Here is a 24,690-nt window from a genome sequence, read left to right as displayed (position 1 = left end):
TTCCCGTACCAGACACTCCAGTGATACGATGTTCTCTCCGAGTCAGCGACCTTTCTGTAGGGAACATAAATCTTGCATTACAATGTGTTTCACTGTTGTGTGAAGTAAACCATCCGTGGAAAATGAAAAAGAAAAGAGAGAGAGAGTATAACAAAAGAAAAATTTGTCAGATTTGCATTCACCATCAGGCTGTCACACCATCATGTCTATCAGTATCTATGCACAGTCTCCCTTCACCAGTATTTCCACTCTCCACCCTTTGTGCATGGCCAGGCACAGTGATGCTGGTGAGATATACTGGGTTTGGGCAGACCTCTGAAAAGACAGAGTAGACATGTGACGTTTGAGCTGTAAATCTGTCGATGAACGTCAGAGATGAAGAGGAAACTTTAAAAATAAATCACAGAGTTTACCTGGCCGCCCCTGTATCTACAAGGAATGATCTACCAGCTACATCAACTGTGACCTCAGGTTCACTATCAAGGCTAGCAATCAACTTCACTGGCTGCAGACTACAGGTGTGGCCCAAAATTTTTCCTATGTGATCCCTGATCCCAATTACGTGTATCATAACTTTGCTCATGTTCTTGTCTAGGGGGTCTGAATTTATGTGTGCTGTTACGATTGCTGGCATAATGCCCTTCCCTTTTACACAGATAACAAACTCTTGGCTTCCTCCATGTGCCAGGGGCCTGGGGTTTTGGTCGAGTTGATGCTTCTTCCAGTGCTTGGATGCTCATCACCATCAACCGCTCTCCCTGTGCCTCCCTGGTTCTCTGGATATTACGGTCGTGCTCGATAGCGGACTCTCTTAATGCAGCCACCGAGATACCTCTCCAGTTAGGTAGAGAGGTTTGTACCCTGGTTCTTAGTGTGTCTTTTAATCCGTCCATTAATACTGACACAGCTACCTCCCTGTGATGTATATTGTCCTTAATGTCCTCGATCCCAGTGCATCTAGACATTTCCTGCAGTGCTCGGTGGAAATAATCAGATGCCGTTTCACCTTCTTTTTGTCTTATTGAAAAGATTTTGTTCCATTTGACAACAGTAGGGAAATATACTCCTAATTGCAGATTGATTTGTCGTACATTCTCCTGAGTGTACTCCTCAGTGAGAGGTACTTCTGCGTCTAATTTACAATCAGTAATGAATTTTGCGGGGTCAATATTGGAAGGTAAACATACTCGTAGCACTGTTCGCCAATCTTTGTTTGTGGGTTCGGTGGCATTACCTAATTCTTTAATAAACCTCTGGCATGCGACTAGATCCTTTCTGGGATCGGGAAATTCAGACATAATTGTCCTCAATTCTGCCCGGGACCAAGGACAATGCATAGCAATGTGCCTGATGGGAGTGATTCCCTGAGCGTCAGTCTTCCCATTGGGGACTGCGATCACCCTGACAGGATTTAGTTCAATTACATCATTCTGAGTTGCTTCTACAATGTGAGGTGCTCTTGTCTCTGCATAATGTACAGTACCGTACTTACCTGTGGACACGACCTCACTTATCCCTCCGCTAGGGGGCTTTACTACTGCTCTTACCGGTTGGGCCGTGCCCACCTGGGTGTCCTGTATGGTGGCTGCTAGAGAAAGTGCCGATATCGTGCTGGGTTCATCTTCTTGCTCCCTGAGGGAAGTTTAAGATGGTATACAACTTGCACGGGTTAGCATTAATACATTTATTAAGTTCACTCTTATCATCATTACTACATTTATCAATTTTAATCTTATCATATATCAGTATGCAATTGCCTGTAGCCACTTTCTCCCCTGTAATATACGGTGGTGGTGGTGCGGTTGCCATCAGTTTCCTGCTAGGTTTGGAACCGGCTGTGTGAGCTAGTTCCCTCTGCATATCGCCCTCTTGCTGCCATAAATTTAAACATGTTGTGTGTCTGACCCTTTGCTTTTGAGATTTTATCAGACAGATCCTAAGCCTTAGATTATGCAATACCTCTGAGTCAAAACTACCTATCCCAGGAAATGGTGCTTTATCCCCCACAGTCATTCGTGTCCATTCATCACAAAAGGTCTCAGTGTGGGGACCATACTTCCCCCACATTACTAACCGAGCTGACCCCCTGGGTCTGAACTCTGCTGTCTGAACCCTGACTGCGGAACGTCCCTGTGTTGTGCACTTGGCTTCCATTGTGGACCTTTTTAACACGGGAAAACTTCCTAAAATGCACCAAACACAGTAGTCTACCGGTGGAAGTCCTCAAAGTTCTTCCACTAACTTCTTCTGCTCCGAGTATCACGGATCCGCCTTTTTTAGCAGACACGTGTAGCCGTTGCAGGCCCTACTTCGGCCTATATCCCCTGGGCCTTTAGGTACCCAGTGAATATCTGCCTCTGGAGGGACCAGTGAAAACTCCCTAAACCTTTATTTTACACAAATCACACTTGCATGTGCTTCCCACAACGCTTATGATGACGAGATTTACGCACAAATATGCAAAACTTCGTATCACGTTGCGCCGCGTATTGCCCACACAACCGCGCGGTCCAATCGTACCGCTCATAGACACTTGCTATCTATAAGTGGTAGGATCACTGGAGTCTCCACACTGTGCTCCAAAACAGCCGGAGTGTAATACCACGAAAACTTTATCACACTCTGTTGCACGTATTCACCTAGACCGTGCTCACCACGTTTTCACCTAGACCGTGCTTCACCAAGTTTCACCAAGATCACCAAGATCACCAAGTTCACCAAGCGGGGTTCAATACATTCACACCTTATTCAGCCCACACTATCATTCTATAGTTTTCTGATCAGAAAAATATCCTTTCCTGTTAACTGATAGCTTTCCCAAGAGGTAATACAGTAAAAAGGTTTTATTTAAACTAAATTTTTGAAAACCGAGCAATTTGTGCTATTATCGCGTGGCTACCATCTCGCGCCTAACCTAAACAATGCTATTGTGTGATTTGTACTTAGCGGTCGTACCTTTACACACGTTGCGTAAACACGCCACGTGTATATGCCTTTACGTTGCGTACGCAGTCCCGTACTTTGTCCGAGACACGTGTACAAAGGCCATACGTCCGCAGTACTACAAATCCCACACTTCTATAAATGTAAGCGATATTTAACTATAATCGCTCACTTAACACTACACACAGTTTCTTCTGTATAAACCTTTACAACTAGGCCAGGCTGCGTGTGCGTCTTACACTTACTTCCTTAAATATTAACTCTATATTTTATCTAAATAGCAACAAATTTTTCAGTACCGGTCAAAATGAATCTAATAATCAATACTTATGGCAATAATGCGAGCAGATATGCAAAGTACAAAATATAGGTGTATGCGTGTGATGTGTGCGCATTTGGCGCCAAACAGAAATTCACAGACGTTAAAAAAAAATAGCTTTGCGTTCTTACCTTATGGATCCCTCCAGCATCCCTACAAACCATGCAGGGCAGACGCTTATCTAATCAGCACTAGTGTATCCACCAACCAAGAGAAGGCTTCCGGGGGATACCTTTCCGCCCTTTGCTGATAGATAAAGTCTGCGTAAACCTGGTAGGCTGCGGGTATGAGGAAAAACCGGACGATGCCCCCAATTGATAATGTCGCTATTATCTTAAACCATAAAGCTATACCTCTAGATACACTTTTACCGTGGAGCCGCTATGGCCGCTAGACTGAATACACGTGCTACGCACTTTGTACGCTATTTGCGTACAGAGTCCTGTACGTGGTACGTACTTGGCGTACACACGCCGCGCTGAGCGTACAGAGTACGCACAGCGCACGCACACACAATTGATAACTTTTAAACCTTGTTAGTGATACAATGCAATGATATGATTACACTTTAAACCCTTAGCAGCAAAGTACTGCAACGATGTTATACTTTAAACCTTAAGTAGCGCTGATGGTATAAAGTACACCTTATCAATGCTTGTAAACCTTATACAGTTAAATATGCTATTAAACCCTTGCAGGAAAGTGAGGACACAACACCGATTTGTAGTTGAAACCACAGGGTTCTAAGGCCACCGTGGATTATTTCAAAGGGTAAAACAGTACAAATCATACACTACAGGCTAACAAGATAAATCTAAAACAGAATAATGGCTACAGAGAATGTACATACGTGAGAATGTTCACAAGCGCAACCCGGCCGGTCCTCTGCTTGTCAGCTAGAAAGCGTTCAGAGTCTTCTGACCGGCCAGGCAACAACGGTCTTTTTATACACAATTTACATACACAATACAATGGTCACTGTAATCTCATTGTCCATTGGACACAGAGATGTGTCTTTTCATTACAGGAGAGGTCATAGGTTGATTTGAAAAGGTGGGCGATGTCTTTCCCCAACTGCTCTTGTGGGTGGTATCCTCTGGATTCCCGCCGCATACATAATATACAGTAAATACAGTTAATATCTATATTCTACTTCTGCACATAACTATACGCTGGAACATGCGATCTTTCTCTAACCAACACCGGAATGTTACCCTTAAAATACCCTACAGCTGGATACTAGACATCACCTTCAAACCTTTATCTGACCCTTCCTATCATGCAAAGGCGAATCCCTTAGTCCTGGAACTGTTTAAACTATTGATACTCGCTGATGTGGTGCAAGGGAGTTATATCTAAAATGTACACTATTTGGGTTAAATATGTAATGTTCTAATAACCCTCTATGCGCTCACAAAATCCGCCGTAAATACCCATACCACGCGCATGGTCGCAGGAGCGATCCTACGCAAATTGCGGATATGTGCATGCACGGCGGACTGAGTGCACGCGCAGCGGGCATGTGCATGGGGTTAGTACAGGGTATATGCATTACAATATTTTTCGACTTTGACAAAATATATATATATAGATATATATATATATATATATATATATATATATATATATAGTATCTGCATATATGTATATACAGGTTAAGTCTCCCTTATCCAAAATGCTCGGGACCAGGGGTATTTTGGATATGGGATTTTTCCGTATTTTGGAATAATTGCATACCATAGTGAGATATCATGGTGATGGGACCTAAATCTAAGCATAGAATGCATTTATGTTACATATACACCTAATACACACACTCTGAAGGTCATTTTAGCCAATATTTTTTATAACTTTGTGCATTAAACAAAGTGTGTCTACATTCACACAATTCATTTATGTTTCATATACACCTTATACACACAGCCTGAAGGTAATTTAATACAATATTTTTAATAACTTTGTGTATTAAACAAAGTTTGTGTACATTGAGACATCAAAAAACAAAGGTTTCACTATTTCACTCTCGCTCAAAAAAGTCCGTATTTCGGAATATTCCGTATTTTGGAATATATGGATATGGGATACTCAACCTGTACAGACCTAGGGTGGCACTCGCAGCTCAATAAATCACGCTATACCAGTTTGTAATATATTAAAGTTTCAATGCATCACATTTTCTTCAGTATATCCTGAAGAAAATGTAATGCATTGAAGCACTGATATATTACAAACTGGTATAGCGTGATTTATTGAGCTGCGAGTGCCGCACTAGGCTTTATATACATTATACTTTTTTAAGGAGTGTGTGGACAGCGGCCTATTGTACTGCATTTGGGAGTGTCGATCGTGTTGGAAACAAATATATATATATATATATATATATAAAATTTGTTTTAATTATGATTTTCATTTTAGACCTTAGGGCCCCCCTGTTCTAAGTACCCCAGGCCCCCCCGAAGCCTTAATCCAGCTCTGAACATTACTGTAGCAATCTTCTCATCATCTACTTGAACTCCAACATACGTTAGTTGTGTTATACAATATGCATCTTAAATTTATTCTCCTCATGATACCTCCATCTTGGTATGCGGCCAGTAGTACTGTCCACATGTCTTTAGCTGATGCCTTCCCGTGTATAATAGATATGTTACCCCACACTCAAACCACTAGTGCCCATGGCCCTCTCTACATCACCTGGGCTTGGTTTTGCACTAGGATCTATTGTAACCTTCTATAACCTTTCACTCTTTAATTGCGTTTCCATAGCAAACTTCTAGGTTGCATAATTCTCTTCACATTTTAGCTTGATTAACCCCTGTATCACTTGCCACTCCTGCTACTCTGTGTCAGCCTCACTCCTCTCCCATCTGCTTAATTGTACCCACATCTATCTCAAAGTACAGTTCGAAAAACCTCACCCTGACTTATAAAGCCCCCAGTCACTCCACTCCCTCCTATATCTCCAACCTCATTTCCATTTATATTCCCCCTCAACCTCTCTCTGCTCCTGCACCAACTACTCCCCTCTCTTTTAGACTCTTAAGACCTCATGAAAAGGGCCTACTACAATCGTTCTCTCCTTATGGCATTTCTCTGATGGCAGTACATCATTGTTCCACTGTATCACATCCCCGACCAGAGAGACTCTAATCCGGTCTGAATGCCAATTTTTTGGGTACAGGATCAGTGCTGATATATTCCTTCTCTATCCTCACAACTTACCATTACTAGCTTTTACTAGCCATAGTGACTGCCCTACTCTTCACTCCCTCCCATACCCTCCATAATGCATTTGACTGTATTGTTGTGTTAATAGTTATCCTATGTATTAACATATCATTGTATTGGTAACCTTAACCCTTTGATTTGCCATATAAATAAATAAATAATATTTTGTGTTATACATAAATTATACAAGATATCAGTTATTTGCCTACAGCGAGTGTATTTGTATCCAAGGCCCACATGTATTAAGCCTTAAAAAGTGATAAAGTGGAGCCAGATAAAGGGGTAAATGTAAGAACAGTCACTATGGGAAGGGGCGGTATCAGTGCACGTTATGTGCGATATACCGCTTCCGCACCATGTATGATAGCCACGATCTGTGACCAGTGCTACGCACCCCTGTCCATATCGTCGCTGCTATCTAACAGTTAGCAGCAGGGCCGCCATCAAGTGGGTACCCTGGGTACACTTGTCCCAGGCCCGGCCACTCTCACAGAGTGTGGAGGGCCCGGGTCGCTCATATCGCCGACTGCTATTGCCACCCCTGCCTGTTCCCCCCACCGACGCTGGGCCGTGGGCTACCGCCCGGCCCCCGTGCAGTAGTTCCTACAGGAGAAGCCAGCTCGGTTGTCGCTCTCCTGTAAATAAAGTTTGTTGTACAGCGCGGTGTGACATCATGACATCACACCGCGCCAGTGAAGAGGAGCTGCCGCTCACTGCACTGAGGACCAGAGGAGTGGCTGTCACGATCCGGGTATCTGGACGCCATTTCTTACCCATCAGATGCCTCCTAAGGCTGGCTCAGCGCTCCAGGACCGGATCCCATCTGTTATCCTAATGTTCACATTCCTGCATCCTCTCCTGTCTCTCTGAGACGCTGTCACAGTAACGCCTTATTACATCTGGCATGGCGTCTCCCGCGGCCATTACTGTTTTCATTACCACATGGATTACAAACCAAACTTCCCTCCAAGTGTCTGCATGGGCGCAGCCATCTTGGATTCTGTCAGCTGATCATTTCCTCCAATCTGTTGTCAGTATTGTTAATCTGCATAATTGCCTAGCCAATCCCTTCCTTGCTGCAGGTATAAATACACTGTGCCTGAGCAAGGAAGGCGTCAGTGCTTTGGTTGTCAAACCTAGTTCCTGTTTGTCTCTCTCCTGTGATTGTCTTCCAGGTTCCAGCTCCTGACTCAAGACTTCCACCATAGAGACCCGCACCAGCATTCCACCTGCGGTGTAGCCTGACTCTCCAATCCATTGTGGATTCATCTGTTTCCAGCTACAACATTACCTGCTTCCAGCTCAGCTTCCAGCAGAGTACAGCTTCCCTTAAAGGGCCGGTGTCCTTTCTACACTTTACCACTCTCCACCGGTATTATTATTTCTCCGCTCTCAAGTTCTACATTTCAGTTCATATTTCATCGCTCCCAAGTTCATTTATTATTTAACTGGTTCCAGCCAGTATCCACTCCGTGCTAACAACAGTCTGGTTCCAGCCAGTATCCACAGCAGCTGTTTTATCTTCAGCAACCCAGCTTTTCCTGGAACACCAGCTGGCACAATCCTGGGTTATCTCCATTGCTACAGTCGGGCCTGGTAAGGACTTTCCATCTAGAAGATCATAAGAACTATCTCACACTACCAGTGCCCTGTGGCTCCTGCCATCCTGTAGTACCCAGGAACTGTATTTATTCTTTGCTGACTTTTACGTTTTCTTTTACTGCTGCTGTGTTGCGGAGTTGTCATAATAAACATCATTGACTTTTATCCAAGTTGTCGTGGTCACGCCTTCGGGCAGTTATTATTCATGTTACTTACATGTCCAGGGGTCTGATACAACCTCCCAGGTTCCGGTACATCTCAGCCCCTACAACTGAGGCTGCCTCCCGTCAGCTCAGGCCCTCAGTTGTGACAGTGGCCTTGGAAAAGGACCGAAGTGATGGATCGGGAGGAGAAGAGGAGGCTGGAGTCGGCCCGCAGGACTGAGGCCGGAGCAGAGGAGTGGGATATGGACAGCGTGACGGATGGAAGGACGGACAGAAGACACAGTAAGACCAGGTTTGTATGGTACATTGCAATGTATAACTTGTGCTGTGTTACCACAAATGCCTCTCACAGGCCACCATGACAAGGTATGGGTCGTTGGGTAGACACAACTTAGGTCGACATGCATTAGGTCGACAGGGACAATAGGTCGACATGTACTAGGTTGACAGGTCAAAAGGTCGACATGGTTTTTTTTACTTTTTTGGCGTTGTTTTCTTCATAAAGTGACGGGGAACCCCAATTAGTGCACCGTGTCCCCTTGCATGGCGAGCGAAGAGCAAGGTGCCTCGGTCCGCTACTGCTTCGCTCGGCACAGGTTACCGTTCCAATCGTAGTCCACGTGGATCGTTAAGTATGAAAAAATCCAAAGAAAGAAAAAAAATGTGAAAAACTCATGTTGACCTTTTGACCTGTCGACCTAGTACATGTCGACTTATTAACCATGTCGACCTAATGCTTGTCAACATTCAGTGGTCAATCTAATGACTGTTGACCTAACGACCGTATCCCCCACACCTAGCCCCACCCACCCCACTTTTTTTTTTTTTTTTTAAGGCTTTAAAGCAGATTGTTTGATAAAAACTTTATACATTATAATTGATTGCTAGATCACAATAGCAGGTGACAAGAAAATCATGTAACACACCACAGGCTGTGACTTCTCATCACCGGGACTGGAAGGATCCCTCTCCATTTTATAACAACATTTCTTGTCACCAGCTTTTGTGATCTGTCTATCAATTATAAGCTAAAACAAAGATTTTGAATGATGTGCCACCCTGCAGAGACTGTTTAATATTAATAATGTATCCTCACAAGACACTGCACATCTCACAAATGGTTTATTAATTTACCTGTTTTATACCATTGTTTTATGCCATTGTTTTCTTTAATAATATTTAAGTTTATAATAAAATTGTCTATTTTTAGTACATAGTCTGTACTATTTATGAAGAATGGAATAGGAGGCCCTGCCTATTTTGACAGTCCCGGGCCCCACAATTTCTGATGGCAGCCCTGATTAGCAGGCCGATATGCTTGGGCTATGTATGAACAGTCAGCATCACTAACCATTCCGACACCTACAGCTATCGATTTCGACAGTCACAGGTGGCCATGCCCATAGACCACCGCAGGGACAGACCTGCCCCTACCTGCATCGGGTGCAGGCTCCGGACTGCGTTGGGGATATCTTGTGAGTAGCAAGATACCGCGCTTGCGCAGAGTGGTCGGCCAGGAAGGAGACACAACGCATCAGCACTGAGCTAATGCGCTGTGTGCTCAGGGAGACGTTACCGGAGGGGGCGGGGGCGTGCTTCGGCAGACAAGATGTTAGTACATCTTGTCAATGGCCAGCGAATCAGCTTCCTAACTGCCAGGTCACAGGCTGTGTTTGAAAAGTGACAGGAGCTGATTGGCTGATACTTTATCACTCTTTGGGGGTCATTCCGAGTTGATCGTAGCGATCGTTAACTCAGACATGCGGGGGGACGCCCAGCAAAGGGCTAGTCTGCTCCGCATGTCAGTGCCGCCCCCCCCCCCCCCCCCCCGCACAAATACAAAAGCAGCGCACAGAGGCGATACCTTTGTATATCTGGAGTAACTCCTGGCCAGCGCAGCTCCTGCCAATGGTCCGGCCACGCCTGCGTTGGCCGGACCGCTCCCCCTAAACGGCGGCTTAACGCCACCGTATAGTCCCCTCCCGCCTAGCGACCGCCTCTGTCTCAGAGGCAATCGCAAGGTCACAAAAGCTGACAAGCGCCGGCGCACTGCGGTGCCGGTGCATGCGCATTTCCGACCCGATCGCTGCGCTGCGACAAACTGCAGCGAGCGATCGGGTTGGAATGGCCCCCTTTATCCATCTCCACTTTATCACTTTTTTAGCATTAATACATTTGGGCACAAGTATTTAAAATGAAGATACATACACAGATTATAAACACATTAAAAAGAAATAATGTTATTACACTTACTAAGGTGGTCATTCCGAGTTGTTCGCTCTGTAATTTTCTTCGCATCGCAGCGATTTTCCGCTAATTGCGCATGCGCAATGTTCACACTGCGACTGCGCCAAGTAAATTTGCTATGCAGTTTGGTATTTTACTCACGGCATTACGAGGTTTTTTCTTCGTTCTGGTGATCGGAGTGTGATTGACAGGAAGTGGGTGTTTCTGGGCGGAAACTGGCCGTTTTATGGGTGTGTGTGAAAAAACGCTGCCGTTTCTGGGAAAAACGCGGGAGTGTCTGAAGAAACGGGGGAGTGTCTGGGCGAACGCTGGGAGTGTTTGTGACGTCAAACCAGGAACAAAACTGACTGAACTGATCGCAGTTGCCGAGCAAGTCTGGAGCTACTCAGAAACTGCTAAGAAGTGTCTATTCGCAATTCTGCTAATCTTTCGTTCGCAATTTTACTATGCTAAGATTCACTCCCAGTAGGCGGCGGCTTAGCGTGTGCAAAGCTGCTAAAAGCAGCTTGCGAGCGAACAACTCGGAATGAGGGCCTATATTTGTAGTTTTTTTTCTGCCTGTCCATGTAATGTGTTTTCTTTCAGTATCTAAAAATATAAATATTTTCCAAACAAACAATTCACAGGTGTACCTCCAAGGTGACTATTTAGCCAATTTTTTTGTATTTTTAAGGATGGATAAATGTAACATTGACATTAACACATCAATAGAAACCGCACACAACAAAATAAACACGGGGAGATATTTATTGCTCTTCATTGGCTATTGTCACTTGACCTCTGAAAGGTTCCATTGGAACAGTGTAGCGGTATGGTACCCATGAGCACTGAACGTACAGTATGACACCAAGTCAGCATCTATCTGGACTGCACAACAATTGAACGCTTTTGGCAGGACAAAATGTAAGCTCACAAAGATCTCTTCTTGTAAGTGGGAGAATGAGGAAGAAGGGGAGTGGTGTGTAGGAAGGAAAAATATTTTTTCTTGAAACTTTACTGAACCAGGGCCTCTAACCTTGAAATTCAGACTGGCCATCTGCCTGGTTCTGTGGTTACCCCCAACTTGCAAGCTAGTTCGTCCTGTAAAAAGAAACTGCATACCAAAATGTCAGTAAATATTTTTCTTTCCCCTGTTCAGTTTACACTGATATTTATGTAAGCTTCTGGCTGAACGAAATCTACAAATCACAGATTAACCACAATTTAACCCCTTTTCCCTTGGAGTTCATAAATACATTACACCATTTTGAAGAAAGATGGAGGTTATAAGGACACTAGGTGTTTCATCGCTCCCTACGGGCGCTCTTCACACCGTCGTAAGGGGCTACGCCCCGTTAACCCTTGCACACCCTTGTGGCGTGCAATATTTTTATTATATGGAGTATTACCTCCAATCATAATTGTGTGAGTGGTTAAATATTGCACGTACAAAGGGCGTGCGATGGTTAAGGGGTGGAAGCCCCTTGCAACGGCGTGAACAGCGTACGCAGGGCCTGGTGAATTACCTAGTAGGTGCTTTGGTTGGGGGAGTAGGGGGTGCGGGGATGAGGCGGATGGGATCCTGGGGTGCCACGTGAGGGGCGGTTGCGGTGGTGCCGCAGGTGGGGGAGGGTGCATGGGTGCCGCGGGTGGTGGTCCGGAGGCGCTGCGGGTGGGGGAGGAGCAGTTGCGGGGTTGACCCGGGTGGGAGAGGGGTGGATGCGGTGGTGAGGCGGGATGTACGGGTGCGGGGTCGCTGCGGGTGGAGGAGTGGGTCCGGAGCTATCGCGGGCGCTGGAGGGGGTGTGTGGGGGTGCCGCGGATGGGGCTCGGAGGTACTGCGAGTGGGGGAGGGTAGGGTAATGTTTCTCCTGCTTCTCCTCCTGTCAGCAGCTAAGCTGCTGTCCTCCCTTTGGCAGTGGCTCTCCCAGAGACTCGCACAGCAGCCAGTCACTATTGTTCGCGCCGATGTCCCAATGCGCCACATTACAGGGAAGAAGATGTACGCAATAAACTACAGCTCCCAGCAGCCCTAAGGGGCGGAATGCTTCAGCGCTAAGGGCTGCTGGGAGCTGTAGTTTATGTAGTGCGTCTACTTCCCTGTAATGCGGCGCGTTGGGACACTGGTGCTAACAATAGTTACTGGCTGGCAGAACTGTGTGACTGGCTGAATCAATGTAAAAGGTGAGAGTGCTGTGCAGTGTCAGTGACACTACACATATGCAGTGGCGCCGGAAGCACAAAACCTTTTCTCCCCCTTGGCGCTGACAGCACAAAGCCTCCTCTCACCCTCGGCGCCGGCAGCACAAAACCTCCTCTCCCCCCTCCCATCCCCTGTGTGACATTCAGTGGCCGGGAGGGAGCCAAAGTGGGCGGAGCTAGATGGGAGTAAGGGGCGGAGCCACACGGGACCATGCTGCAGCAGGAGGATGATCTGCTACAGCTTCGGCCAGCCAGACTTCATTAGATAAGTGTCTGGAAAGAGAGTGAGTGTGTGTGTATATATACAGTGTCTGTGTATACTGTATATATGTGTGACTGTGTATGTGTGTAATGTATGTGTGTAAACGGTACTGGGAGAGGGGGCATTATGTGTGTAAGCATCACTGGTATAGGGGGTGTTACGTGTGCAAGCATCACTGGTACAGGGGGCGTTACGTGTATAAGCGTCACTGGTACAGGGGGCGTTACGTGTATAAGCGTCACTGGTACAGGGGGCGTTACGTTTGTAAGCATCACTGGTACAGGGGGCCTTACGTGTCTAAGTGGCACTGGTACAGAGGGCATTAAGTATGTAAACGTCACTGCTACAGGGGGCATTATGTGTGTAATTGTCACTGCTACAAGGGGTGTTACTTGTGTAAGCGCCACTGGCACTGGGGGGCGTGACATGTGTAAGCGTCACTGGTTCAGGGGGCATTACATGTGTTAGCATCTCTGGTACAGGGGGCATTACATGTGTAAGTGTCTCTACTACAGGGGTCATTATGTGCGCTGTGCATTTGTAAAGTATGCGAGGGTGCAAATTTATAGTTTGCAGGGGGGCGCCGAACACTCTAGCACCGGCCCAGACTGCACACCCACTGCAGTGCACAGCACTGTCACCTTTTACATTGATTCAGCGTCCATACATTACCCTCCATGATATCACCCTCTCTATCCGCTACATTAACCATCTCGGGGCTTCCAGGCCGGCAGGCCAGGTGCTGTGTTGCGGAGTCAGGGCCTCTGGGGATCTGGGTGCGGCTGTGGTGGGGAGGCACTTTTGTGACATCACACGCAGAGCAGGCTCCGGGGCTCAGAGTATGCGGCGCAGGGAGGGCTATGAAAGTCTTCCGCTGCGCCGCTTTCATACACATCTATACCGGTGGCCGCAGCAGCTTTTGTTCCACCTGCGGCGCGGCTAGGGAGTGGGGATTGTTGATGCCGGAGGGGGCAGGTGGACTGGCAGCAAGACATTGGTGGTCATTCCGAGTTGATCGCTCGCTAGCAGTTTTTAGCAGCCGTGCAAACGCTATGCTGCCGCCCAGTGGGAGTGTATTTTAGCTTAGCAGAAGTGGGAACGAAGGGATCGGAGAGCGGGTACAAAAATTTTTTGTGCAGTTTCAGAGCAGCTTCAGACCTATTCGGCGCTTGCGATCACTTCAGACCATTCAGTTCCTGAGTTGATGTCATGAACACGCCCTGCGTTCGGCCAGCCACGCCTGCGTTTTTTCGAACACTCCCTGAAAACGGTCAGTTGACACCCAGAAACGCCTTCTTCCTGTCAATCACTCTGCGGCTGCCTATGCGACTGAAAAGCATCATCGCTAGACCCTGTGTAAAATTACATCATTCGTTGTAATAGTACGCCGCACGTGCGCATTGCGCTGCATACGCGTACAGAAGTGCTGAGTTTTTGTCTGATCGCTGCACAGCGAACGAATGCAGCTAGCGATCAACTTGGAATGACCCCATAGGACGCTGCAGTAAAAGGATTGTTTTTCCCCCTATGTACAGTGCAGAGATTTGCTGCAGATGCACTGACATACCCTCCAGCTGGACCTTTTTGGCAGGTACAGGACCTTTTTTTTTATGGTCTGTACCGTTTTTTTGACTCTCCAAGCTTCCATTGAAAGTATAGGAAAAGGGGCGTGACCACGCCGATGTCCTTGTGGAGGGTCCTTGTTGGAGGGTGTGTTGCTGCAGATGCAGTGGGACTATTTTCGGGTGTGGGTCTGGAGCTGCAGCTCCATCAGTCCCATTGCTAATCCTGCTCTGTGAAAACACAGCAGGCAAAGGGCAGAGCCTCCCATTGGATGTAACCTGTGTGGGAGGGCGTTTCTCACCCAATCATCTGTGGGCTGGGTGTGATAGACCTGCCACTAACCCAATGAGAGCTCCTAGCCACGCCCAGCGTTAGAAACCCAGGCACAGAATCACAGGGCTATTATATAGGAGAAGGGGCAGATGTATTAAGCCTGGAGACGGTATAAGGAAGTGATAAACCAGTGATAAGTGCAAGGTGATAAAGGCACCAGCCAATCGGCTCCTAGCTGTTAATTTACATATCGGAGCTGATTGGCTGGTGCATTTATCACCTTGCATTTATCACTGGTTTATCACTTCCTTATGCCTTCTCCAGGTTAATACATCTGCCCCATTGAGCCTGATTCTGATTTGCCCGTAATGTTAATGCAATTGTGGATGGCTGATGCAAATGGAATGCGAACGGAACGCTCATGTGACTATAGACCCTTATTTTGAGTTGTACGCATCGACAGTATGTGATCGCACCACCACAGTCCTCCATCCACAACAGCACTATCATTGGCACTTACACCTACTCCACACTAGGTGCAAGAGATCAGTCTGAATTTGGCATCCGCTTTGCATACAGATGGCTGAGAATAGTAAGTACCTCTGGCTACACAGCCACGGAACAGATCTCTTACGGGCGGCCATATTGTTGCTACCCAGAAATGCAGCAGTTGCAGATACTCTCACAGAGATGTGTATGAAGCCCATGCCAAATGTGCATTTTGCTGAAGATCTCTGGATGTTGCCATATTCAGACTTTCTTGCAGCACATTATCAGCCCCATATCGTGTCATAGATATTCTGCAGTACTCTGTTTAGTGTAACCACAGATGGAGTAGATTGTACAAGATATCACCATGAGTCGGACTGGATCTGTGAAGCAGCACCGGCACGTCACTATGTGTGCGCACGTCACAGTGGGGGCGTTGCCATAGCTCATGGGGGCATGTCAGGAGTCAGAGGGGTCTGTGACACACCCAGCGGGTGGGAAGGAGGGAGGGCAGGCGACAGAGCAGAGAGCCGAAAGACTGCGCCGCTCGGCAAGCCCCAGTCTCTGTGTGGCCGGACCGCTGCCAATCCGGCCATCGGCCCTTCTGACATTTGGATAGTGTTCACCTCTGTAGCTGGGAGGTGAGTACATTTAACGGCAATGTAATTGTCACGGCTGTAGTTATTTGTGAATCCAGACTTAGGGGTATATTCAATTAAAGTCGGATCCATTCCGACATGTATTTGTCGGAAATGGATCCGACAACCCCTATTCAATCCCCATCTTAATTCGACTTTTTAAAGTCGAATTAAGATGGGACGCAGAGGAGGAGAAGGGGGGCGAGCCGCGGGGGGACAGCCGGCGGGCATACAGGAGACATCAGCACAACGATCAGCGCTACCGTAGCGCTGCAGCAGGATGTCACTCAGCCTCCCGACCTCACGGCAGCTTCCACCCGACTCCAGCAGCGTGCTGGAGCCGGGGGAAAACTTCCGTGAGGTCGGGCGGGTGAGTGACATCCAGCTGCAGCGCTGATCGTAGCGCTGATCTCCTGTATGCCCGCTGTCTGTCCCCCCGTCTCCCTGCGGCGCCCCCCCCCCCTCGCCTCCTCTGTCCATGTCATTCCGACATCATTTTGATGTCGGATTCAGATAGTCGAAAAGGGGGCCAAAACCTGTCGGAATTGGCCCCGTTTTCGACATCAACACGTGGATCGGCAGCTATTCCGCCGATCCACGTGCTTTTCCACAAGTCGAATGCCTCGACTTGTCGAAAAGCTCTGAATAGGTCGAATCAGGATTCGACCTTAAAAAGTCGAAAACTGCAGTCTTTTCAACATACGGCAGTTTTCAACTGCAATTGAATATACCCATAGGACTAGATACTGGGTTTAGACTTGAGAGCTGACGGCAGAATTGGGCATGCTTGAGATATCTCCTACTCATGCAGACGTGGCAGGTTGGCTGAGTCTGGAGAGAAGAGTGATAGGTGACCAGCTATGTGGGTACTGGAACACTGGTGAATGGAATCACCAGTGCAATGGATAGCTGGGATGTCACCGGCATCAGGATGTCACTGGGATGAGGAGACCAGCGAGGTGGATGATGGATGCTCAGGAGCAGGTTAATCAGAATGCTGGGATTGACTTAACCAGCGAAGCAGGTTTCCCGGATGTTGGGATTGGCTTGCCGACTAGGCAGGTTTCCCAGATGTCGGGATTGGCTTTCCGACTAGGCAGGTTTTCAGGATGCCGGAATTGGCTTTCCGACTAGGCAGGTTTTCAGAATGTCGGGATTGGCTTTCCGACTAGGCAGGAGTTCAGAGTGCTGGACGAAACCAGCAAGGCAAGTTTTCCGAATTCTGGGCGGAACCAGCAAGGCAGGCAGAGGCAGAACTCTGGTAGGCAATGGAGTCATCTGCCGCCGGGCTCTTGCTCTGAAGGGGGGCTCTTCTCCCCCCATTCTGTGACACCATTGAAGTAAGTTAATTGATGGCTGCCGCTATCTTTTCACTGTATGAAGTTACGTCTCTGACAATTACACATAACTTCATATAGTTACAATTCTCATGCTTCCTGTACTGGAGCAAATAGCTCCATCAGTAAAGTGTCTGTTGTCAGTGGGTTCTAATCCTGGGTATGACCACTAAGAAATGTGTGATTTAAAATAAAAGACAAAGAAATGTATATATACAGTAAATAAAAAAAATTCAGAACGCTCCATACACACACACACACACTTACATATATGCACACATACATATATATATTTATCTAAATATAGAGTGGGGAAGGTGGGCGGGGCAACTGGTATGAACTTGCCTCCGGGCAACTGTGACGAACTTACGCCACTGAAGGCAGGAGTTCAGAATGCTGGACGGAACCAGCAAGGCAGGATTGTAGAATGCTGAGCGGAACCAGCACAGCAGGAGTTCAGAATGCTGGGCGGAACCAGCACAGCAGGGTTTCCAGATACTGGACGGAACCAGCGGAGTAGGTTTGCAGAAGGCTGGGCAGAACCAGCACAGCAGGTATCCCAGATTCTGGACGGAACCAGCGTAGTATATATGCAAAGCTGAGCAGAACCAGCACAGCAGGTTTTCGAGGTGCTGGATGGAACCAGCGGAGTAGATTGCAGAAGGCTGGGCGGAACCAGCACAGCAGCTTTTCCAGATGCTGGATGGAACCAGCAAAGTCACTTTGACCGCAATGATATGCAGAACAGTCCCTCTGGATCACTGGAATGGCACACCAGTGAATCTGGAAATGCTGCAATGTTATTGCAGTAGTGGCCCTTTAAATCATCATGGGAGTCAGGTAGTGCTAGAGCTGGATATTGCACTAAGGGGCCTATTTATAAACATTGTTTTTACTAAAATATGAAAATTGTGTTTTCACACCCTTTTCGCATTATTTTAGTATCATCTGAATGTATTAAAGGGCATTTGGAGTAGTTTTCATGAAAAACTGCTCCAAACCCTTCAATTGTAATTTTTTTAGTAATCCACATCGCATTCCCCATACTTATAATGGGCAATGCGATGTGGCCGAATTTATGAAAACAAAATGTAAAAAAAATACCAAAGTGTGCCCTGTGATAATCTCTCTCAGCTCTGGCGAGATCACGGAAGCACTGCAATCTGCACCCTTTGCCCAGCTTTCTCTGCCCCCTGGCACAGATAGTTGTGCGTGGACCGGGCAGCAGTGATCAGCTGTGTGTGTCCATCAGACACACAAGCTGATCAAAGTGTAAAAAAAGAAAAAACCCATACTTACCAGTCCAGGAACCGCTGCAAAATGGCAGATCGCTTTACAGCACCGCGGGTCAGAGCGCAGAAGAGGGACCCGGCACCCAGCTTTCTTTGCCCCCTGGCACAGATAGCTGTGCACGGACCGTGCTCCAGTGATCAGCTATGTTTGTCCATCGGACACACAAGCTGATCAAAGTGTAAAAAAAAGAACCCCCCCCCAAAAAAACCCAAAACATACTTGCCAGTCCAGGAGCCGCTGCAAAATGGCAGATCGCTTTACAGCACCGCTGGTCAGAGCGCAGAAGAGGGACCTGGCGCCCGGCAGCGTCCATAGGGGCAGCGGACACCGGTTCCAGGGAGTGGTAAGTATGAATACGCGGGGAGGGGTGGTCTATCCGGTACGGGGGTAATCGTAATGGGGGGGAAGGGGGGGGACACACCCAGGGGCGATAGTGACGGGCGGCGGCACATGTGCAGCAGACCATCGGGGTATTTTTTACGAAAAATACCCCGATGCTGCTGCAAAGAGGCATCGCAGGGACAGAGCTTGATCGCAAGCTCTGTCCCTGCATGTGATAATTGATACATCCATGCGATGTACTCAATTATCGCAGTGCGACTTTGGTTGATTTTTTCACCTGTCATCCGCATCATCAGATGAGGATGCTGAGAAATAGACCTCTAAGGGGGACATGTACTGAGCAGTGATAAAAGTAGAGAAGTGAGCCAGTGGAGAAGTTGCCCATGGCAACCAATCAGCTGATCTGTATACTTTTAAAGTATGCAAATTAGAAATGTTACATCAATGCTGATTGGTTGCCTTGGGTAACTTCTCCACTTTTATCACTGCTTAGTACATATCCCCCTTTGTCTTTACCAGCAGGAGCTCATGGCGCTCACTCCAGGCTGAGAGACAACAAAGCACTGACTGTTTGACAGTGCTGGGACTTGGAACTTATACCCCTTGCTCACTGCTGACTGGATGATGGATTAACATGACAAGGAAGTGATTCCGGATTGGGCCCAGAAAGGTCAGATGACCAGGAACTGTCATGGCGACGTCCATAGCTGGTTTTGGAGGGAACTCCGGCGTGGTGTGTACATACAGTAGATAAACAGTAATAGCCGCAGGCCTTGAGAGCACAGGGAGGTATTTTTGGTGACCACTAGACTTATGGATGCTGGTACGGAAGTATAGGACAGCATGAAGAGACTTGCTGAATTCAGCATTAACACAGGTTAATCAACACAAGTGCAGCTCATTAGCAACTCTCACTCTCCAAATAGAGAACTCAGCACTAAGTGAACTCATGCTACCGGTGAGCTGTTTATCCCAGCCAGCAGAAAACACACAGGATACAGAACAGATGGCAGAGGTAAGTCACCAAATTACATGATTTTAGTCAGGATTGTGACCGTAATGACGTGCTGAGCATACAGTATATGCTAGGTTAGGGATTTACAGAATATAACATGGGGCGTAATTCAGACCTGATTGTAGCAGCAAATTTGTTAGCAGTTGGGCAAATCCATGTGCACTGCAGGGGGGGCAGATATAACATGTGCAGAGAGAGTTAGATTTGGGTGGGGTGTGTTCAAACTGAAATCTAAATTGCAGTGTAAAAATAAAGCAGCCAATATTTACCCTGCACAGAAACAAAATAACCCACCCGAATCTAACTCTCTCTGCACATGTTAGATCTGCCACACCTGCAGTGCACATGGCTTTGCCCAACTGCTAACAAATTTGCTGCTGCGATCAACTCAGAATTACCCCCTATATTTGTCTCCTGAGGAACAGGATTATTGACTATCTGCTGTTTACCGTATTATGGGATTAACAGAGGAAAGGGGTATATGTGAATGAATTTACTTTCTTATCTTTTTTATTGTCTGTGATCGCTTTTTCATTTATTTTATCTCATATTTTCTCTATCGTCCTAGTGGATGCTGGGGTTCCTGAAAGGACCATGGGGAATAGCGGCTCCGCAGGAGACAGGGCACAAAAAGTAAAGCTTTAGGATCAGGTGGTGTGCACTGGCTCCTCCCCCTATGACCCTCCTCCAAGCCTCAGTTAGATTTTTGTGCCCGGCCGAGAAGGGTGCAATCTAGGTGGCTCTCCTAAAGAGCTGCTTAGAAAAGTTTAGCTTAGGTTTTTTATTTTACAGTGAGTCCTGCTGGCAACAGGATCACTGCAACGAGGGACTTAGGGGAGAAGAAGTGAACTCACCTGCGTGCAGGATGGATTGGCTTCTTTGGCTACTGGACATTAGCTCCAGAGGGACGATCACAGGTACAGCCTGGATGGTCACCGGAGCCTCGCCGCCGGCCCCCTTGCAGATGCTGAAACGAGAAGAGGTCCAGAATCGGCGGCAGAAGACTCCTCAGTCTTCTTAAGGTAGCGCACAGCACTGCAGCTGTGCGCCATTTCCTCTCAGCACACTTCACACGGCAGTCACTGAGGGTGCAGGGCGCTGGGAGGGGGGCGCCCTGGGAGGCAAATGAAAACCTTTTTTGGCTAAAAATACCTCACATATAGCCTCCGGGGGCTATATGGAGATATTTAACCCCTGCCAGAATCCATTAAAGAGCGGGAGACGAGCCCGCCGAAAAAGGGGCGGGGCCTATCTCCTCAGCACACAGCGCCATTTTCCCTCACAGAAAGGCTGGAGGGAAGGCTCCCAGGCTCTCCCCTGCACTGCACTACAGAAACAGGGTTAAAACAGAGAGGGGGGGCACTAATTTGGCGTTAGAAATATATAAAAGATGCTATAAGGGAAAACACTTATATAAGGTTGTCCCTATATAATTATAGCGTTTTTGGTGTGTGCTGGCAAACTCTCCCTCTGTCTCTCCAAAGGGCTAGTGGGTCCTGTCCTCTATCAGAGCATTCCCTGTGTGTGTGCTGTGTGTCGATACGTGTGTGTCCACATGTATGAGGACGATGTTGGTGAGGAGGCGGAGCAATTGCCTGTAATGGTGATGTCACTCTCTAGGGAGTCGACACCGGAATGGATGGCTTATTTAGGGAATTACGTGATAATGTCAACACGCTGCAAGGTCGGTTGACGACATGAGACGGCCGACAAACAATTAGTACCGGTCCAGACGTCTCAGAAACACCGTCAGGGGTTTTAAAACGCCCGTTTACTTTAGTCGGTCGACACAGACGCAGACACTGAATCCAGTGTCGACGGTGAATAAACAAACGTATTCCTTATTAGGGCCACACGTTAAGGGCAATGAAGGAGGTGTTACATATTTCTGATACTACAAGTACCACAAAAGAGGGTATTATGTGGGATGTGAAAAAACTACCGTAGTTTTTCCTGAATCAGATAAATTAAATGAAGTGTGTGATGATGCGTGGGTTCCCCCCGATAGAAAATTATGGGCGGTATACCCTTTCCCGCCAGAAGTTAGGGCGCGTTGGGAAACACCCCTTAGGGTGGATAAGGCGCTCACACGCTTATCAAAACAAGTGGCGGTACCGTCTATAGATAGGGCCGTCCTCAAGGAGCCAGCTGACAGGAGGCTGGAAAATATCATAAAAAGTATATACACACATACTGGTGTTATACTGCGACCAGCGATCGCCTCAGCCTGGATGTGCAGAGCTGGGGTGGCTTGGTCGGATTCCCTGACTAAAAATATTGATACCCTTGACAGGGACAGTATTTTATTGACTATAGAGCATTTAAAGGATGCATTTTCAATATATGCGAGATGCACAGAGGGATATTTGCACTCTGGCATCAAGAGTAAGTGCGATGTCCATATCTGCCAGAAGATGTTTATGGACACGACAGTGGTCAGGTGATGCAGATTCCAAACGGCACAAAGGTGTATTGCCGTATAAAGGAAGAGGAGTTATTTGGGGTCGGTCCATCGGACCTGGTGGCCACGGCAACTGCTGGAAAATCCACCGTTTTTACCCTAAGTCACATCTCTGCAGAAAAAGACACCGTCTTTTCAGCCTCAGTCCTTTCGTCCCTATAAGAGTCATATCTGCCCAGGGATAGAGGAAAGGGAAGAAGACTGCAGCAGGCAGCCCATTCCCAGGAACAGAAGCGTTCCACCGCTTCTGCCAAGCTCTCAGCATGACGCTGGGACCGTACAGGACCCCTGGATCCTACATGTAGTATCCCAGGGGTACAGATTGGAATGTCGAGACGTTTCCCCTTCGCAGGCTCCTGAAGTCTGGTTTACCAAGGTCTCCCTCCGACAAGGAGGCAGTATGGGAAACAATTCACAAGCTGTATTCCCAGCAGGTGATAATCAAATTACCCCTCCTACAACAAGAAAAGGGGTATTATTCCACATTATATTGTGGTACTGAAGCCAGAAGGCTAGGTGAGACCTATTCTAAATCTAAAAAAATTTGAACACTTACAAAGGTTCAAATCAAGATGGAGTCACTCAGAGCAGTGATAACGAACCAGGAAGAAGGGGACTATATAGTGTCCCGAGACATCAGGGATGCTTACCTCCATGTCCAAAATTTGCCCTTCTCACTAAAGTTACCTCAGGTTCGTGGTACAGAACTGTCACTATCAGTTTCAGACGCTGCCGTTTGGATTGTCCACGGCACCCCGGGTCTTTACCAAGGTAATGGCCGAAATGATGATTCTTCTTCGAAGAAAAGGCGTCTTAATTATCCCTTACTTGGACGATCTCCTGATAAGGGCAAAGTCCAGGGAACAGTTGGAGGTCGGAGTAGCACTATCTCGGATACTGCTACAACAGCACGGGTGGATTCTAAATACTCCAAAATCGCAGCTGATCCCGACGACAAGTCTGCTGTGCCTAGGGATGATTCTGGACACAGTCCAGAAAAAGGTGTTTCTCCCGGAAGAGAAAGCCAGGGAGTTATCCGAGCTAGTCAGGAACCTCCTAAAATCAGTGCATCATTGCACAAGGGTCCTGGTAAAGATGGTGACTTCCTACGAAGCAATTCCATTCGGCTGATTTCACGCAAGAATTTTTCAGTGGGATCTGCTGGACAAATGGTCCGGATCGCATCTTCAGATGCATCAGCGGATAACCCTATATCCAAGGACAAGGGTGTCTCTCCTGTGGTGGTTACAGAGTGCTCATCTTCTAGAGGGCCGCAGATTCGGCATTCAGGATTGGATGCTGGTGACCACGGAGGCCAGCCCGAGAGGCTGGGGAGCAGTCACACAAGGAAAAAATTTCCAGGGAGTGTGATCAAGTCTGGAGACTTTTCTCCACATAAATATACTGGAGCTAAGGGTAAATTTATAATACTCTAAGCTTAGCAAGACCTCTGCTTCAAGGTCAGCCGGTATTGATCCAGTGGGAAAAACATCACGGCAGTCGCCCACGTAAATAGACAGGGTGACACAAGAAGCAGGAGTGCAATGGCAAAAACTGCAAGGACTTTTCGCTGGGCGGAAAATCATGTGATAGCACTGTCAGCAGTGTTTCATTCCGGGAATGGAAACTGGGAAGCAGACTTCCTCAGCAGGCACGACCTCCACCCGGCAGAGTGGAAACTTCATCGGGAAGTTTTCCACATGATTGTAAACCGTTGGGAAATACCAAAGGTGGACATGATGGCGTCCCGTCTGAACAAAAAACGGGACAGGTATTGCGCCAGGTTAAGAGACCCTCAGGCAATAGCTGTGGACGTTCTGGTAACACCATGGATGTACCAGTCGGTGTATGTGTTCCATCCTCTGCTTCTCATACCTAAGGTACTGAGACTTATAAGACGTAGAGGAGTAAGAACTATACTCATGGCTCCGGATTGGCCAAGAAGGACTTGGTACCCGGAACTTCAAGAGATGCTCACAGAGGACTTATGGCCTCTGCCGCTAAGAAGGGACTTGTTTCAGCAAGTACCATGTCTGTTCCAAGACTTACCGCAGCTGCGTTTGACGGCATGGCGGTGGAACGCCGGATCCTAAGGGAAAAAGGCATTCCGGAAGAGGTCATTCCTACCCTGGTCAAAGCCAGAAAGGAGGTGACCGCACAACATTATCACCACATGTGGCAAAAATATGTTGCGTGGTGTGAGGCCAGAAAGGCCCCACGAAGAAATTTCAACTCGGTCGATTCCTGCATTTCCTGCAAACAGGAGTGTCTATGGGCCTCAAATTGGGGTCCATTAAGGTTCAAATTTCGGCCCTGTCGATTTTCTTCCAGAA

Source organism: Pseudophryne corroboree, chromosome 4 (assembly GCF_028390025.1).
Source record: "Pseudophryne corroboree isolate aPseCor3 chromosome 4, aPseCor3.hap2, whole genome shotgun sequence".
In the NCBI taxonomy this organism is placed as follows: Eukaryota; Metazoa; Chordata; class Amphibia; order Anura; family Myobatrachidae; genus Pseudophryne; species Pseudophryne corroboree.
This window is presented reverse-complemented; position numbering follows the sequence as displayed.